The following is a 19,351-nucleotide window of genomic DNA, read 5'->3' as shown; positions in this document are numbered from 1 at the left end:
AATTTTTGGTCAAATTATATTTTGCCTATAAGAAACACACTTTACATGTAAAGAAGCAACAGGTTAGGTAGAAAACAAAAAGATAGTAGAGCTACTGGTTAACCAACATGGTGGCATAAGATGTTCATCGGGGACCTTTCCCTGAAAGGCAAAAACTGGCTGAGCCATCTTCCTCAAAACTCCAGAAAACAATTAGAGGGCAAATAATTTCTTGATTCAAAATTTGTTGAATCAAGAAAATGCAACTTTGGAAATGATAGAAGATCATTTTGCCTTTGCTGACTGCTCTGGGGCCCTCTCCATAGCATACTGTGGAGCCAGCCTTCACTCCTACTTTGGGTGCTTGGCCCTGTTCAGGAGCGAGCAGAGTAACTACTCTGCTCATGCTAAATGCTTGTATGTCAGTGCAGGCAGCTTGAAAGACTGAACCTGGAAACCAGTCTCTGGCTCACTCTTCCAGAACTTGCCCTTAAGGTGAAAGCAGCTTAAGACCACTAAAACAGTGTAAGAGATAATAAAGATGAAGCAGGCAAGGACAAAGGATTATGTGCATTAAGAAAAACAATAGAGTACCCTGAAAGGGGGAGAGTCTATTTCTTAAAGAATAGATGAGCATTGGAATTCCTGTAAACAGGAGAATTCCTAAGGACATGAATGAGTCCAAGCACAAGACAAGGCACAGGCTCAAGAAAGATGGAGAGGACTTTGCACTTCACTTTTGTCTCAAGCTGATCTTCTTGGTAGGAGAGCTAAATTCTGAAGTACAGAGCCAATTTGCCAAATGTGAAAGGTGATATTTGTATTTGTTTGTTACCTCGTGGCACTCAAGGAAATCTCTATTATATCACTAGCTGGACAAAAAAATTAAGGAACAAATATCTGAGAGACGAAATTGCAGAGTTAATACTTTAAAATATAAAAATGTACAGTACACAACAAAAGATTACAATACAAAAAAAATAAGAAATCAGAAATGATGGCCCATCCAAAGGAATAAGATAAAAATCCAGAAACCATCAGAGAAGATACAAGGCTTTGGACTTGCTGGATAAAGACTTTAAAATATTATCTTCAGTATGCTCCAGGAGATAAAGAAAAACATGGAGAAAGAAGTAAAGAATATCAGGAAAATGATGAATAAACAAGAATCTCAATAGAGAGATAGGCATTTTAAAGAGAATAAAACTGAAATATCAGTGTTAAAGATAACAATTACTGAAATGAAAAATTTCCTAAAGGGTTTAAGTAGCAGATTGGTGTTGGCAGAGAAAAAAATATAACTGAACTCAAAGACAAGGACAAATGAAATTATTCAGACTGAGGAGCAGAAAGGAAAATGAATGAAAAAAGGTGAACAGAGCATGAGATGCCTGTGAGACATGATCAATTTTAGCAATATATGCATTATAGGAAACCCAGAAATTTAATAAAGAGAGAAAGAGACAGAAGGAATATTCAAAATAGCAGAAAGCTTCTCCAATGTAGTGAAAGAAAAGTACATGTACCTTCAAGAAGCCCCACAAACCCCAAATAAGATAAACCCAAAGAAAACCTTGACCAAACACAAAGTAGTCAAACTCTCAAATGCCAAAGACAAGAGGAGACTTATGAAAGCTACAAGAGAAAAGTGATGTGCTATGTACAAGGGAATTTCAATAAGATTAAGTCCCAATTTCTTATCAGAAGCCATGGAGGCAGAAAGCAATAGGACAAAATATTTAAAGTGTTAAATTTAAAAAAAGAACAAAGAACAAAAACAATTTCAAACCCAGAATTGTATATTCTGAGGAAATTTTCAAAAATGTGGGAGAGATGAAGATATCCCAAGATGAGCAAAAGCTGAAGGAGTTCATCAACACTAGTGCTGCACTAGACGGAATGCTAAATGGAGTTCCTCAGACTGAAAGAAAATGACACTTTAAAACAGTGTAAAGGAATAAATATGGGTCAATGTGCCCATGCACGTTATCATAAATGCCAACACTATTGTATTGTATTTTTGGTATATTATTTCACTTTTCATTTCTTACAAGCTCTAAAGAGAAAATGTACACAAATTTATATTAAATCTAGGGGGTTGGATAGATAATGTGTACAGGTAAAAATTGTAAGTATAGAAAGGTTTGGTGACAGAGAAGTATAGGAACAGTGTGTGTATATGCTATCAAAGTTAAGTTGGTATAGTATCAAATAAAACATGATTGTTATAGATTCAGGATTTTACATTTTAGCCTCATTTTTTTCACAATGAACATATCTGAAAAATAAATGCAGAAGAAAATGTTTAAGGGACTCAAAATGGTAGACCACAAAAAAATCAAATACATATGAAAGTAGACATCAATAGAAGAATTGAGGGACACAAAAGCCAAAAGGCTTACAATGTTCAAATATGTAAATGGAAGAAGAAATTCCTAATTCATTAGAGATTACTTTAAATTTAAATGAATAAACTCTCCATTCAAAGGGCAGAGATTGGCAGAATGGACAAAAGAAGCTATATTGCTGTTTACAAGAGACTCACCTTAAATTCAAAGACCCAAGTAGGTGGAAAGTGAAAGGATGGAAAAAATTATACCATGCAAATAGCAACCGAAAGAGGGACAGAATAACTATATTAATATCAAATAAAATGGATTGCAATTCAAAAATTGTTACAAGAGACAAAGGAGGTTGCTATATACTGATATAAGGGGTCAATTTAGTAAGAAAATGTAACAATTATAAATATATATGCACCTAATGGAAGAACCTCAAAATATATGCAAATGTGAAGGGAGAAATAGCTTTATACTAAGAGTAGGAGACTTGAATACACTACTTTCAATAATGGTAAAACATCTAGACAGAATATCGATAAATGAAATAGAACAGTTAAACTATACTATAAAACAACTACATACAGGGTGTGTGTATATATATATATACAATTCTACCCAAAGTGGTTTGCAGTTTCAATTCAATTTCCATCAAAATTCCAATAGCCTTCTTTGCAGAAATGGAAAAGCCCTCATTAAAGTTATATGGATGGTTAGGGAGACCCAAACAACCAGAACCTTCTTGAAAATGAACAAAGTTGGGGGACTCACACTTTCTGATTTTAAAATGTATTATAAAGCCACAGTAATCAAAATAGAATGATATGGTCACAAGGACAGATGTATTGACCACCGAACTTTAATTGAGGGCCAGAAATAAATGCTTCCAATTAAGGTCAATTGATTTTTTTCCAATTGATTTTTGACAATGATACCATGCCCACTCAATGAGACAAAAAATAGTCTCTTCCAAAAATGATGCTGGGAAAACTAGAGGTCTATACTATATTTCCATATGACCTGTAAATCCACTTCTGTGTATATACCGAAAAGAAAGGAATACCCTAGGAAGAGTGCTATGGGACATCGCAATTGAGTATTACTTTTTAACAGAGAATTTCTCTGAAGCATACCCTTAAGATACTTTGGCTCCCTTTTATTCTTCCTGAAAGAGTCCATGAGCTACTGTCTTAGATCTTTTTGACATCTTAACAAATGATCCTTATAGTATAAGCTTGATTCAATCATTACCCTGAGACCTTTTCTTAATTCAGGACCTGTCACTGACTGATAAGACATTTCTAGGCCTTTTATGTTTACTCCCAATTTCACTTGAGTGTGAGCAGTTTATTCTTTAATCCGTCTCTATTTTCTCTTATGTTATTATAAGTAACAGAATATGCTAGAATGTACCCTTAACACTCTGCCTGAATCTTCTATATAAATAACTAATTCATTGGGTAGACTTTATATCATGTTACTATAGGCAACCATTTCTAAAATTTTCCACAGCTAAGTAACAGGGTCTCCTTTATCCCTCATCCTTCCAACCCCTTTGAGCTCCTTTTAGGTTTTGTCAGCTCCAGCCCATTTCCCAGTCCCAAAGCCAATGCCGTATGTTTTAGGTGTTTATTATGGCAGCATTTCAGTTACAGGTATTAAATATCTGCTCCAATTACTATTGCTGCATAAAAAAAAATAAACACTTGAAACTTTGAGACATAAAACAATAACTCTTATTATGTAACTTTGGTTGGGAAGGATGCAGGAGGAAAGACTTTTCTCTGCTTCATAATGGATTGGGCTTCAGGTTTGAAAGACACAAAGACTAGGGGGCTGCACTCATCTGATGGTTCATTCGTTCATGTGTTCAGTGGCTAGCCTGCTGTGATGGTTAGTTTTTGGTGTCAGCTTAGCCAAGTGATGGTGTCCAGTTGTCTGGCCATGCAAGTACTGGCCTAACCATTACCACAAGATTTTGTGGGTGGATGATGTATTAGTAAGGGTTCTCTAGAGAAACAGAATCAGCAGGAAATATCTGCAGATATAAAATGTATAAAATTGTCACATAACCATCGGACTGTAGAGTCCAAAATCCATAGAGCAGGCCGTGAAGCTGTTAACTCTGAGGAAGGGTCTGGAAGAACTCCATAGGAGAGGCTCACCTTCTTCACTACCCATTCAATGTTCCCTTTACCCTCAGCAAGGACTTCAGCTGTCGTGGTTCTTTGCTTGTTGGGGTGGCCCAAACCTTCATTCTGAAGTTTCAGAGCCATTGGTAACCCTGCCTGGATTGGGTTGTTGCAGTTTCCCATTGATTTTAATCACAGGGCATGGTAGTACTAAAAGACGCCCTAGGGAATCTCCTATATTCCAGGAAAACTCTTCTTTACCTCCACTGTGTAGCTGCAGTCTTATTTCCCCCTGATAGGCAGGGCCAAGTACCCCAGCCAGTAATGTAATCCCCTTTTTGGCTTGTTGATCCAGGGGCATGAATAGCCCAAAGTGACCAGGTGGCAGTCTTAGATTCCAGTTCAATGGAATCATTGTTGTTTCTCCTGGTGGAAGCACTCCCCCTTTTGGAACTAAAACCTGTAGACCATCAGGGCGCAGGATCACAGGGACAGGAAGCAAAAATTTTCCTAGTGGATCACTAGGGTTAATACTACGTGGTGGCACTCCCATTTCCAACTTTGGTTCCTGGACCCATGGATCCTGGCTATGGGAGAAACAGTTCCATACAGCAGACACTGATTCAGAGCATACACAGCTTTCTGGAGAACACTGCCCCAGCCCTTCAAGGTATTGCCACCTAGTTGTCATTGTAATTGAGTATTCAAAAGGCTCTTCCACTGTTCTATCAATCCAGCTGGTTCTGGATGATGGGGAACATGGTAAGACCAGAGAATTCCATGAGCATGTGGCCATTCCCACACTTCATTTGCTGTGAAGTGTGTTCCCTGATCAGAAGCAATGCTGTGTGGAATACCATGATGATGGATAAGGCATTCTGTAAGCCCACGGATGGTAATTTTGGCAGAAGCATTGCATGCAGGGAAAGCAAACCCATATCCAGAGTATGTGTCTATTTCAGTTAGAAGAAATCACTGCTCCTTCCATGAAGGGAGTGATCCAATGTAATCAATGTGCCACCATGTAGGCAATGATTGCCTCAAGGAATGGTGCCATATCAGAGGCTAAGTGTGGGTCTCTGTTGCTGGCAGATTGGACATTCAGCAGTGGCTGTAGCCAGGTCAGCCTTGATGAGTGGAAATCCATGTTGCTGAGTCCATGCATAATCTCCACCTCTACCACCATGACCACTTTGTTCATAAGCCCATGGGGCAATGACAGGAGTTGCTGAGGAAAGAGGCTGACTGGTATCCACAGAACAGGTCATTTTATCCACTTGATTATTGAAACCTTTCTCTGCTGAAACCACCCTCTGATGCACATTCACATGGGATGCAAACATCTGCATGTTTTTGTTTTTAGCCCACTCAGGAAGGTCTACCCACATACCTCTTCCCCAGACCTCTTTGTCATCAATTTTCCAATTATGGTCTTTCCAAGTCCCTGACCATCCAGCCGAACCATTAGCAATAGCCCATGAGTCAGTACACAAATGCACCTCTGGCCAGTTTTCCTTCCAAGCAAAATGAACAACCAGGTTCACTGCTCAAAGTTCTGCCCACTGGGAGGATTTCCCCTTCACCCCTGTCCTTCAAGGACACCCCAGAAAGGGGCTGTAGTGCTGCAGCTGTCACTTTTGGGTGGTACCTGCATATCATGCTGAACCATCTGTAAACCAGCCCAAATTTTCTCTTTCTTAGTCAATTCACCATAAGGAACTCCCCAAGAGGCCATTGCTCTGGTTTGGGAAAGAGAAGGTAATGCGGCAGGAGTAGAGTCCATGGGCATTTGGGCTATGTACTCATGTAACTTCCTTGTTCCCTCAAGCCCTGCTCTGGCCCTATCTCATATATACCATTTCCATTTTATGTTGGAGTGTTGCTGCACATGCCCAACTTTATGGCTTGGTGGGTCAGACAACACCCAGCTCATGATAGGCAACTCAGGTCTTGTGTTAGTTAGATTCATTTGTCAGCTTGGCCAGTTGAGCATACCTAGTCTTGTTGCTGCGGACATAAGCCAATGGTACGTGAACCTCATCTGTTGCCAATTACATCTGCAGTCAGCTAGGAGGCGTGTCTGCTGCAATGAGTGATGTTTGAGTTAATTGGCTGGTGCTTAAATGAGAGATTTAATGTAGCACTGCTAGCAGCTCGGCATTCCTCATCTCAGCACCAGCAGCTCAGCCCAGGCCTTTGGAAATGCAGAATGAAATTACCCCAGGGAAAGTTGTTGGAACCCAGGGGCCTGGAGAGAAGACCAGCAGAGACCATCTTGTGCCTTCCATGTAAGAAAGAACCTCAATGGAAAGTTAGCTGCCTTTCCTCTGAAGAACCAACAAAATAAATCCCCTTTTATTAAAAGCCAATCCATCTCTGGTGTATTGCATTCCAGCAGCTAGCAAACTAGAACAGGTCTCATGGTAACTTGGTGGCCCATGGTTAAATATTCAGTCTCTGCTAAGACCCAAGAGCAGGCCAAAGGCTGTTTCTCAAAATAAGAGTAGTTATCTGCAGCAGATGGCAAGGCTTTGCTCCAAAATCCTAAGGGTCTGTGTTTTGATTCTCCTAGAGTGGCCTGCCACAGTCTCTAAACAGCATCTCTATTTGCCACTGACACTTCCAGCACTATTGGATTAACTGGAACGTATGATCCAAGTAGCAGAGCAGCTTGTACAGCAGCCTGGACCTGTCACAGAGCCTCCTCTTGTTCAGTTCCCTACTCGAAATGAGCAGCTTTTCTGGTCACTCCATAAATGGGCCAGAGTAGCACACCCAAATGAGGAACACGTTGTTGCCCAAATCCAAAGAGACCAACTAGGTATTGTGCCTCATTTTTGGTTGTAGGAGGGAACAGATGCAGCAACCTATCCTTCACTTTAGTAGGGATATCTTGACATGCCCCACACCACTGGATACCTAGAAATTTCATTGAGGTGGAAGGCCCTGTATTTTGGGGGGGGGGGGGGATTTATCTCCCATCCTCTGACACACAAATGCCTTACCAATAAGTCTAGAGTAGTTGCTACTTCTTGCTCCCTAGGTCCAATCAACTTGATATCATCAATATAATGAACCAGTGTTATGTCTTGTGGGAGGGAAAAATGATTAAATTCCCTGCAGACATGATTATGACATAGGGCTGGAGAGTTGATATACCACTGAGGTAGGACAGTGAATGTATATTGCTGATCTTGCCAGCTGAAAGCAAACTGTTTCTGGTGGTCCTTACTAACAGCTTGTGTTAGTTAGATTCAGTTGTCAACTTGGCCAGGTGAGCATACCTAATCTTGTTGCTGCGGACATAAGCCAACAGTACGTGAACCTCATCTGTTGCCAATTACATCTGCAGTCAGCTAGGAGGCGTGTCTGCTGCAATGAGTGACATTTGACTTAATTGGCTGGTGCTTAAATGAGAGATCGCAACGTAGCACAGCCTAGCAGCTTGGCATTCCTCATCTCAGCACTTGCAGCTCAGCCCGGGCCCTTGGAGATGGAGAAAGAAATCACCCCGGGGAAAGCTGTTGGAACCCAGGGGCCTGGAGAGAAGACCAGCAGAGACCATCCTGTGCCTTCCACGTAAGAAAGAACCTCAGTGGAAAGTTAGCTGCCTTTCCTCTGAAGAACCAACAAAATAAATTCCCTTTTATTAAAAGCCAATCTGTCTCTGGTGTGTTGCATTCCAGCAGCTAGCAAACTAGAACACAGCTATTGAAAAAAAATCATTTGCCAGATCAATAGCTGCATACCAGGTACCATGGGAGGTATTGACTTGCTCAGGCAATGACACCACATCTCTTGGACAGCAGCTGTAGTTGGAGTTACCACCTGGTTGAAGCTTCCAATAATCCACTGTCATCCTCCAAGACCCATCTGTTTTCTGCCCAGGCCAAATAAGAGAGTTGAATGGGGATGTGGTGGGAATCACCACTCCTGCATCCTCCAAATCCTTGAGAGTGGCAGTAATCTCTAAAAGCCCTCCAGGAACATGGTACTGCTTCTGATTTACTATTTTGCTAGGTAGGGGCAGTTCTAGTGCCTTCCACTTAGCATTTCCCACAATAGCCCTCACTCTATGAGTTAGAGAACGAATGTGGGGATTCTGCCAGTTGCTCAGTATGTATGCGAATTATGCGAATTATGCATTCTGGAATTGGGAAAATAACAACATAATGGGTCTGGGGACCCACTGAACCCACTGTGAAATGGACCTGAGCTAAAACTCTATCAATCACCTGACCTCCATAAGCCGCCACCCTCATTGGTGGACCAGAGTGATGTTTTGGGTCCCCTGGAATTAATGTTATTTCTGAACAAGTGTCTAGTAAACCCTGAAATATCTGATTATTTCCTTTTCCCCAATGAACAGTTACCCTGTAAAAGGCCATTGGTCTCTTTGGGGAAGGCTTGGAGGAAGTTAAACAATATACATTTGTGGCAGTGTAGCAAGGTTCCCCCACAGAGGGACCTGGCTTCCCCTTCATTCAAGGGGATCTGGGCCTATAAACTGTCTCAAGTCTGGGAATTGATTGAGGGGCCATGACTCTGTGTTTTTGTAATTCAGGTTAGACTTCTGTTCACTTGACGAGAATTTAGTAGACTGACCATCCATTGTACTTACAGGTATCCCATGATTTACTAGCCAACATCACAAATCTCTGTGTCACATTTTGACACCTGCTTTGAGTTTGCTGTCTATTATAATAGACACCCCTGTCTTTGGCGATTAAGTGCTGCCACCTGACTTCTGCCAACTTGGAATCCGGTCATCACCATTATGTTTTAGGATTCCAGCTTAGTGACAGCAGTTCCCACAGTAATATCTGACCTATAGAGAAGTGCAACTACAGAGCTCTTCAGGGATGATGGCACTAGTCTCACAAATTTATTTCTCACTGTTCTGGTAAAAGGTGCATCCTCTGAACATTCCTAGGGTATAAAAGCAGGCTTTGCATGATAAATCCACTCTACCATTCCGATCTCTCTAGGCCTCTGGATCCCCCCATCTACATTATACCAGGGCACTTCTGGTATTTCCACCTCAGGTAATGTCAGTCAACTTTTGATCCATGTTTCAGTCAACCATCCAAACAAACTGTTAATGCCTTTTCTAGCCCTTTGAGCTGTAACACTGAATGTAGAATCTCTGCTTCATGGGCCCATATCAATAAATTCAACCTGATCCAGCCTTATATTCCTCCCACCATTATCCACATCCTTAAAATCCATTGCCACACATATTCCCCTGGGTTCTGTCTATATAAATTGGAAACCTCACACAGTTCTTTTGAAGTATAATGTACCTCCTCATGTGTGATATTTTGTACCTCACCTTTAGGGGCCTGTTGGGACTTCAGTCTAGTTCTAGGTCTGGAAGAAACAAGGGGTGGTGGGGGTGGGTCATGAAAAGAATTAGAAATATCTTCCAAGCCATTTGCTTCAGGGCCTTCATTTGCAGTTTCATCTGTGAAACAGGATTAATCACTCTAGGGCTAATCCCTTCAGGGGGAGTTTGGGTGGTCAACTCCTCAAGGCGAACTGGAGGTGGGGTGGCTATGTCCTCAGGGCAGACTATTACAGGGTTATCTAGAGAAGACTCCACATGACCTAGGGTTTCAACCTCTCCACTGACATCATTTCAATCCACATGTTATCATCCCATTTTTCAAGGTCTCACTCCTTTCCAATCAATGCCCTTACTTTAACAGCAGATACCATGCAAGATTGAGATTTCAATTTATGCTGTAAAGTTGCTACTCTAACAATAAGATTCTGAGTCTGATTTTCAGAGATCTCAAGTCTATGGCTACAGGAAGTAAGATTTTCCTTCAGGACACTCATAAGAATGTTTACATCTGTCAAACAGCATGTAAGCTTATCATCTGAAGCCTTAAGCCCATCCCTCTCACTCATTATTGTATACAGTGTATCTAACAACAACCAAACAACATCTCCATACCTCTTATTTCAACAAAACTCTGTAAAGGTTTCAAAAACATCATCTCCAGAGGCTGGCTTTGTACAAGCCAAGCATTAGAATAATTGAATGGTGATACTTTGACTATCTCTTTTGCCAACTCACCCCATGGATTGGCAATATCATTCTGATTACAGGAAACAGAGTCCTTAGTGCCTTTGAGTCCAGTCAGAGAGAAAACCAATCATAAAAACCCATTTTTAAGACTCTGTTTCTTAAGAGGCACTCTTGGTACTAGGCTGTATTAGTCAGGGTTTTCTAGAGAAACCGAATCAGCAGGAAATATCTGTAGATATAAAATTTATAAAAGTGCCTCACATAAGCACGGGAATGTAGAGTCCAAAATCCATAGCACAGGCTGTGAAGCTGTTGTCTCCGATGGGGGGTCTGGATGAACTCCAGAGGAGAGGCTCACTGGTTGAAGCAGGAAGAGAGCCTGTCTCTTCTGAATCCCCCTGAAAAGGCTTCCAATGATTAGATTAAACATCACTTCTTGCAGAAGACACTCCCCTTGGCTGATTACAAATGGAATCAGCTATGGATGCAGCTAACATGATCATGATTTAATTCTATGAAATATCCTCATAGCAACAGACAGGCCAGCACTTGCCCAATTAGAAAAACAGTTACCACTACCTGGCCAAGTTGACATATAACCTGACCATGATAGATGTTAAACCGTCTGAATTAATGGCTTATTAATTCATCAGCCAGTTGATTGCAGCTGTGGCAGATTACATCTACAATTAACTAAGAGCACATCTCCCACAAACAATATAATCTAATCAGCTGGATCTGATCCAATCAGTTGAAGGCTTTTAAGGGAGGGAGAATTTTCACTGTTTCTTCAGCCAGTGGTTGATACCCTTCATCAGAGTTGTCAGCCTCACAGCCTCTAGGGATTTGGGGCTCTTGCATTCCCACAGTTGTGTGAGGCACGTTTATGAATCTTATATTTACAGATATCTCCTTTTGGTTCTATTTCTCTAGAGAACATTGACCAATTCAGCTGGGAAGACTCACATTTTGGAACTCCTAAATAGACCACCTGATTAGCACTCCTCTATGTCTTCTCATTTCTCACAGCATGATGGCTTCAGAGTAGTTGGACTCCCAAGAGGGTGGTGGTCCAAGGTTCCAAAGCCAAGTGTTCCAGTGAACATGGCAGAAATGCCTCATCTTTCTGTCCTACCCTTGGAAGTCATACAAATCACTTCTACCTTATTTTGGTTTGCATTAAGAAACATTCAAGTTCAAGGGGAAATACATGCAGCCTACTCCTTGATGGAAGTATGAAAAATCACATGTAAATGAATATGTAGGATGGGAGATAGTGTTGTCTGCCACAAGAAATAAAGACATTATTATGTGCCTCCTAATGAAGGGTGTGCAACACTCCCCATATGTGCACACACTGTAATTACCCAAATTAACCAAATGCTGGCCTATTGAGCAAGTATCTTCACATTTTGAAGGGCTTAAAGTATACAGAATATCCAACCACAATAAAAATAAAATAGTAATAAATGAAAGATAAACAGAATATTTCTAATTGGTGGAAATTAAGAAACATGCTTAAAAAAAACATGAGAGGGTGCATGAGTGGTTCAGTGGTAGAATGCTCACCTTTTATGCAGGAGACCTGGGTTTGATTCCTGGACCATGCACCTAAAAAATAAAAACCTTTCATGAAGATACCATCATGAAAATGAGATATTATTTTGAAGTAAATGATAATAAAGATATACAACACCAAACATGTTAGAAACATCAAAGGCAGCTATCAGAAGGAAATATGGTGTATATGAAGAAAGAGAAAAGGTTGAAAAACTTAGAAACTTCCATATCAAAAGACTGTAAAGAGAATGGAAATTTAAACCCAAAGAAAGTAGATTGAAGGAAATATTAAAGACAGGAGCAGAAATGAATGAAGTTAAAAAACAAAGTTATGATATAGAACATCAACACAGATAATTTTTTGTGAAAGGATAAATAAAATGATAAATACTTACAAAAATGATTGATGGAAGAAATGTGAGGGAGTAGAACATCAATTGCCCCTTTGAATGAAATTAACAATAGAAATACAGAGAAGCCACTATAAATACTATGAATATTTACAAGGTTGCTAAAAGGAAATTAAGGGAAATTTAATGACCCAAAATCTACTATTTAGAGGAAATAGATATATATTGACAAATTTACAAAACCTGATGAAAGAAAAAAACAGAAAATCAGAATAGCCTCTATAATAACGAGGGTTTTCCAGAGAAACAGAACTGGCAGGATATAAATATATACCGGCAGGATATATATGCATGTGTGTGTGTGTGTGTGTGTGTGTGTGTGTGTGTGTGTGTAAATAATATTAGATTTATTATAAGAATTGGCAAATGGAACCACGGGGATTGGCAGGCTGCATGTTGGTAATTCCAATGAAGGTTTTGATGAATTCCTCAGGAGAAGCTGGCTGGTTGAGTAGAAATAGAATTTTTTTTTTCTGACTGCTGAAATCATCACTTCTCCTTGTATGGGCTTCAACTGATTGGATGAGACTTTTCTCAATGTTGAAAGCAATCTCCTTTGCTAATTGTAGACATAATCTTCCATAGATGCAATTAACTGGTGATTTAAATCCATGAAATACCCTCACAGTAACAATCAAGCCATCATTTGCACAAGTAAACAACTGACACCATAACCTAGCCAAGTTGACACGAGTATAACCTTCACTGTTCACCCCTCAACCCATACACATCTCCTTAATCCATACTTGATCTCTAAATAAAACAATAACAGTCATACTTTTGCCTCAATTTATTCACATATTTTCTGTCCTGTGTACAACCAGAAACATACTCACCCTTTTCCCAGAAGAAGATGAAAGTCATTAAGAAATATTAACTCTTAAACTCAATGTCTTGTAATTTAAGCAATGTTCCATAATGTTAATATAATTTACATTAAATGATAAGGGGATAATATAGAAGGGGAAACAAAGATGTTTGCTTCATGTATATATATGCAAACATGTTCTTAAAGAAAGGATGAAATACTCATGAACATTATAGTCCTCATTTCTGCAACTGGTCACGTGGATATAGCTTGTATTTTTAACTTCCTTCTTCCACTACTCATTCCATATTACCTTTACATAGGTACTTTGCAGGTGGAGTGAAGAAGCAAATCTTCATTTCTGAATTTTCAGAGCCATCAGTAGTTCCTTCATGGATTAGGTGGTTGCAGTTTTCCATTGACTTTAATCACAGGGCATGGTAGTACAAAGAGATGCTCTAGGGAATATTCTATATTCAGCCAAATTCTTCTTTACCTCCATTGTGTAGTAGCGGTTCTATTTACTCTGATAGTCAGGATCAGTTTCCCCTGCTAATAGAGTAATTCCTTTATTTGCTTGTGGCCAGGTGGAAATTTTAACTTCCAATTCATTGGAATCATTGTTGTATCTCCTGTTGGAAGCAGTCCTCCTTATGGAACTAAAACCTGTAGACCTGTGCAGATTAAGATTGTGGAGACAGGAAGCAGTTTTTTTCTAGTGGATCACTAGGGGTAATAGTGATCCACTAGAAAATAGTGATCACTCTTATTTTCATCTCTTGATTCCTGGATCCATGAATCTTGGCTATGGGAGGCCACACCATAGAGTGGACACTAATTCAGAACTTATACAGCCTCCTGGACAACAGTGACTGAGCCCTGAAAGATATTGCTGTCCAGGTGGTGCCATAATTGAATCTTTAAAAGGTCATTGCACCATTCTATCAATCCAGCTGCTTCATGATGAGGAGGAATAATGCAAGGGAATTCCATGAGCATATATCATTTTTCATACATCATTTGCTGTGAAGTGGGTTCCTTGATCAGGAGCAACACTGTGTGGAATGCCATGATGGTAGATAAGAGAGCCTGTTAAGTCCAAAGATGATAATTTTCACAGAAGCATTGCATACAGGGAAGGCAAAATTGTATGTGGAGCATGTATCTATTCCAGTAAGAATAAAATACTACTTCTTTCATGATAGAAATTGTCCAATGTAATCAACCTGCTAACAGGTGGCAAACTGATCACCTTGAGTAATGGTGCCATATTGAGGACTGAGGTTTGGTCTTTGTTACTGGAAGACTGAGCACTCAGCAATGGCTGTAGCCAGGTTGTCCTCTTTGAGTGGAAGTTCATGTTGCTATATGTATTGCCTGGTTAAACTGCCAGAAAGCAATATACCAAAAAATGGGATGGTTTTTGAAAAGGGAATTTAATAAGTTACAAGTTTATAATTCTAAGGCTGAGAGAATGTCCAAATTAAGGCACCAACAAGAGGCTACATTCCCTCAAGAAAAGCTAATGGCTCTGGAATACCTCTGTCAACTGGGAAGTTATATGGCTGGCATCTGCTGGTCCCTTGCCCTTGGGCTCAATTGCCTTTAGCCTCTGTTCCTATAGGCATTCCTCACATCGTTTCTCCTGGGCTGGCTCTCATCTCTTTGCTTTCCTTGACTCTCTCCAGGTTCTAGCTTGCTTAGCATCTGATGGTGACACCTGCCGGGCTCCAGGCATCTCCAAACATACATGTTTCTGTTTTTTGCCTGTCAGCTCTGCTCTGAAGTTTCTGTCAGCTGTCTCTCTTTCAGCTCTTACTCTTTCCAAAATGTTTTCTCTTTTAAAGGCCTCCAAAAAACTAATCAAAGCCCACCTGGAATGGGTGGAATCACATTTCCATCTAATCAAAAAGTCACATCCATAATTGGGTGTCCCACATCTCTGTGCAGATAATCTAATAAAATATTTCCACCTATAATATTGGAAACAGCTGCCCCCTCAGTATTGGAACAAGATTGAAACATGGCTTTTCTGGGTACAAACCGGCATGCTGTGCCCATTCATAAACTGCAACCTACCACCATGGCTACTTCTTTGACCATGAGTCCTTTTTGCAATGACATGAATGACTGGGGAAAAGGCTGACTGGTTACACAGCATATCCTCTTGATTATTAAAGACCTCCTTTGCTGAAGAGACCCTCTGGGGAACATTCATATAGGACAAAAATATCTTCATGTTTTTGTCCATTCAGCTAGGCCTATACACATACTTCCCCCATAGATCGTTCTGTCACCAATTTAATATTATTTTCTTCCAAGTCACTGAACATTCAGCCAAACCATTGGCCAGAGCCCATGAATCAATATGCAAACAAACCTCAGGCCATTTCTCCTTCCAAGCAATATGACTAGCCAAGTGAACTGCTTTAAATACCACCCACCGGGATGATTTTCCTTCATCACTTTCCTTCAAGGATGTCACATGAAGGGGCTGTAGGGCTATAGCTCTCCACATTCAGAAGGTGTCTTTTTATCATTCAAAACTATTTGTAGCCCAGCTCCAAGTTTTCTCTTTCCCAGTCAACTAACTGCAGGAAACTCCACAAGATGCCATAGCTGCAGGCTGAGAAAGAAAAGGTAAGGTGGCAACAGTGGAAGTTTTCGGCATTTGGGCTATTTTCTCATGTATCTTACTTGTGCCTTCAGGGACTTCTTGAGTCCTATCTAGCACATCCTCCACTTCCTCCACTTTATACTGGTGTGCATGCACCTTCCCTTTTATGATAGAGTGCTGCTCTGCATACCCAAATTCATGGCTTGGCAGGTCAGACAACACCCAGCTCAAGATAGGTGACTCCATTCTCACCCTAACTTGGTGGTTCACGGTTAAGTGTTTAGCCTTTACTAAAGCCCAGTAATGGTCTGAAAGCTGTTTCTCAAAAGTAAACTAACTATCAGCATAGGATGGCAGGCTTTGCTCCAAAACTTTAAGCGTCTGTACTGTGAATCACGTATAAGGGCCTGCCAAAGGCTCCAGACAACATCTCTTTTTACCACTATTTCCAGCGCCTTTGGATCTGCTGGTTCATATGGCCCAAAGTGCAGGGCAGCTTGCTCTGAATCTGTTGCAAGCCTCTTCTTGTTTTGATCCCCACTCAAAATTAGCAGTCTTTTGGATAACTTGGTAATGGGCAGGAGTAGCACACCCAGATGAAGGTTATGTTGCCTCCAAAAGTCTAAGGATACCAACAAGGCACTGTGCATCTGCTTTGGTTGTAGGGCAGATCAGGTGCAACAGTTTATCCTTTACCTTTTAAGATATATTTTAACATGCCCCATATCACTAGATGCCTATAAATTTCACTGAGGAGGAAAGTCTATTGGATTTATTTCCCACCCTCTGACCAATAAGCTCAGAAAAGTTGCTACTTTTTACTCACTAGGTCCAATCAGTATAATGGCATCAAAATATAATAGACCAGTGTAAGCTCCTGTGTAAAGGAAAGATAATCAAGATCCTTGCAGACTAGAATATGACTTAGGGCAGGAGAGTTGATATACCCTTGAGGTAGGGCAGTGACAGTATATTGCTGTTCTTGCCAACTGAAAACAAACTTTCTGGTGGTATTGAGAGAAAAGCATTTGCCATATCAATAGCTGCATACCAGGTACCAGGTGATGTGTTGATTTGCTAAAGCAATGATACCACATCTGGAACAACAGCTGTTATAGTAGTTACCACCTGGTTATATTTAAGATAATCCACTGTCATCCTCTACGATACATCTGTTTGCTGCACCAGCCAAATAGGAGAGTTTAATAGGGATCTGGTGGGAATTACCACCCCAGCATCTTTCAAGTCCTTGATGGTAGCACTAATCTCTCCAAACTCTCTAGGAATATGTTATTGCTTTAGATTTACTATTTTCCTAGGCGGAGGCTGTTTTAGTGGCTTCCACCTGGCCTTTCCTACCATAATAGTTTTCACTTCACAAGTCAGTAAGGATTCTGCCAGTGCTGAATATGTCTTTTCTGGTTTTGCATTCTGCAACTGAGAAAATAGCCCCAGAATGGATTGGGGACTCACTGGACCTATTGTCAAACCTGAGATAAATCTCCACTGATCACTTGGCCTCCATAGGCCCCTACTCTGAACTAGCGCACACAGTGGCATTTTGGGCCTCCTGGAATTAGTGTCAGTTAAGAGTCAATATCTAATAATCACTGAAGTCTTTGAACATTTCTTTTTACCAAATACATAGTTACCCTTGCAAAAGGTCATAAGTCTCATTGAGGAAGACTTGGAGGAAAAGTAACAGTACAAATTTTGGCAGTATAACAGGGTACTTCCCCAATGTGACGTGGCTTTCTCTTCATTAAAGGGGTTCTGGGCTATACACTGTCATAATTCTGGGACTTGATTAAAGGTCTGTGACTCTGTTTTTCTGACTCAAGATTGATTTAGACTTTCATTCACTTGAACTCTTCCACTTATACAGATCAGGTGAGAATTCAGAAGTTGTCCCACTGTTTCACTTCTAAGTACTCCATGGTCAACTGGCGCATGCAATAGGTGACTGCAAGTAACAGCATTCTGATTACTGCTGTGATTCTGCTGTCTAGTATGGTAGCCATGTCCACCTTTTCTTTGGTGATTAACTGCTGCCATTTGGCTCCTGCTAACCTGGAATCTTTATCATCCCCATTGTTTATAAGGATCCAAGTTCAGTAGCAGCAGTTCTCACAATAAAATCTGAGCTGTGGGGAAAGCAACCACAGAGCTCCTCAGCAATAATGGAGCTGTTCTCATACATTTATTCCTCTTAGTCTTGGTGAAAGGCAGGTCCTCTAGACCTTTCTGGGGTAGATAAGCAGGTTGTAAGTGGTAAATTCACTCGGACACGCCAAACTTTCTAAGTCTTTGCAATCCCTTATCCAAATTATATCCAAATTATCCAAAGGTAATTCTTGCATTTTAATTTCAGGTAATGTAGGCCACCTTTTGGTTCACGCTTTAGCCAACCGCCAATCCCCCTCCCACACACACACACACAAAAAAACTATTAGGGCCTTTTTTAATTACTAAAGCTACAACAGTGAATCCAAAATCTTTTCTTGGTCACCCATATCAATAATTTTAGCATGATCCAATTTTACTTTTCTCCCACAATTACCCTGAACCCTTTAGTATCCATTTCCACATATACTTCCCTGATTTCTGTCTATATAAAAAATCATGCACTTCTTTTAAAGTTCAGTGTACCTATTTGTGGATCACACTTTTTGCCTCACCTTTTGGGACCTGTTGGTACATCAGTCTAATTAAAGGTCTAGATTATGGTAGTTGGGGGTGAGTCTCCAGAGAAATTATCAGTGTTTTATAAGTCAACTACATCAGGGAATTCCATTACCGTTCCTTCTGTTAAAACAGGGTTAATCTCTTCAAACAGAGATGTGAGCTCTATTTCCTCAGCGGAGGCAGTCACAGGTTCATCCAGCACAGCAGGGTTAATCTCTACAGCTTCAGATAAAGTGGCCAATCTCTCAAGGTAGACTGGAAGTCTGGAAGCTGAATCCTGAGGGTAGATCACTGCAGGTTTATTTGGAAAAGAAGACTCAGTATAAACTGGGTTTTCAATGTCCTTATCATTGCTATTATCAGCCCAAATAGCTGCATTTCAATTTTCAGCATTCCATTCCTTCCCAATCAATGCCTTCATTTTAACAGTAGACACCCTATAAGGTTAGGAATTCAATTTATGTTTTAATTCAGCCACTTCCTCAATGAGATTCTGAGTCTGGTTTTAAATAAGAGTTTCTTTCAGGACATACATAGAAACCTCCATGTCCTTCATGCAGTGCTTGCGCTGGAAACTTGAAGCCTTGAGCGCATCCTTTTCTTTAACAACTGTATCCCACATATTTAGGAATTACCAGACAACATCAATACACTTTTTAACTCCACAAAACTCTGCTAAAGTATCAAGCACGCTTGATACTTGAGTAGCTGTATCTGAATAGTGACATTTTACATCCTTGCATTGTCAATTCACCCTACTAGTGCCATCTTAATTATTGGCAATAAA

General features: G+C 40.4%; 1 long non-coding RNA gene across 1 annotated transcript in view; it reads right to left on the bottom strand.

Moving 5' to 3' along the window:
* The window catches only part of LOC143686323 (uncharacterized), a 101,202-nt gene that overhangs the window by 42,237 nt on the left and 39,614 nt on the right, over positions 1-19,351 (bottom strand). The window contains exon 2 of the long non-coding RNA XR_013177031.1: positions 12,054-12,095. This is a non-coding gene — a long non-coding RNA (uncharacterized LOC143686323). The remainder of the gene's footprint in view (positions 1-12,053; positions 12,096-19,351) is intronic.

This window comes from Tamandua tetradactyla, chromosome 6 (genome assembly GCF_023851605.1).
Source record: "Tamandua tetradactyla isolate mTamTet1 chromosome 6, mTamTet1.pri, whole genome shotgun sequence".
Lineage (NCBI taxonomy): Eukaryota > Metazoa > Chordata > Mammalia > Pilosa > Myrmecophagidae > Tamandua > Tamandua tetradactyla.
The sequence above is the reverse complement of the archived record's forward strand: the minus strand, read 5'-3'. Positions and strand labels throughout refer to the sequence as shown.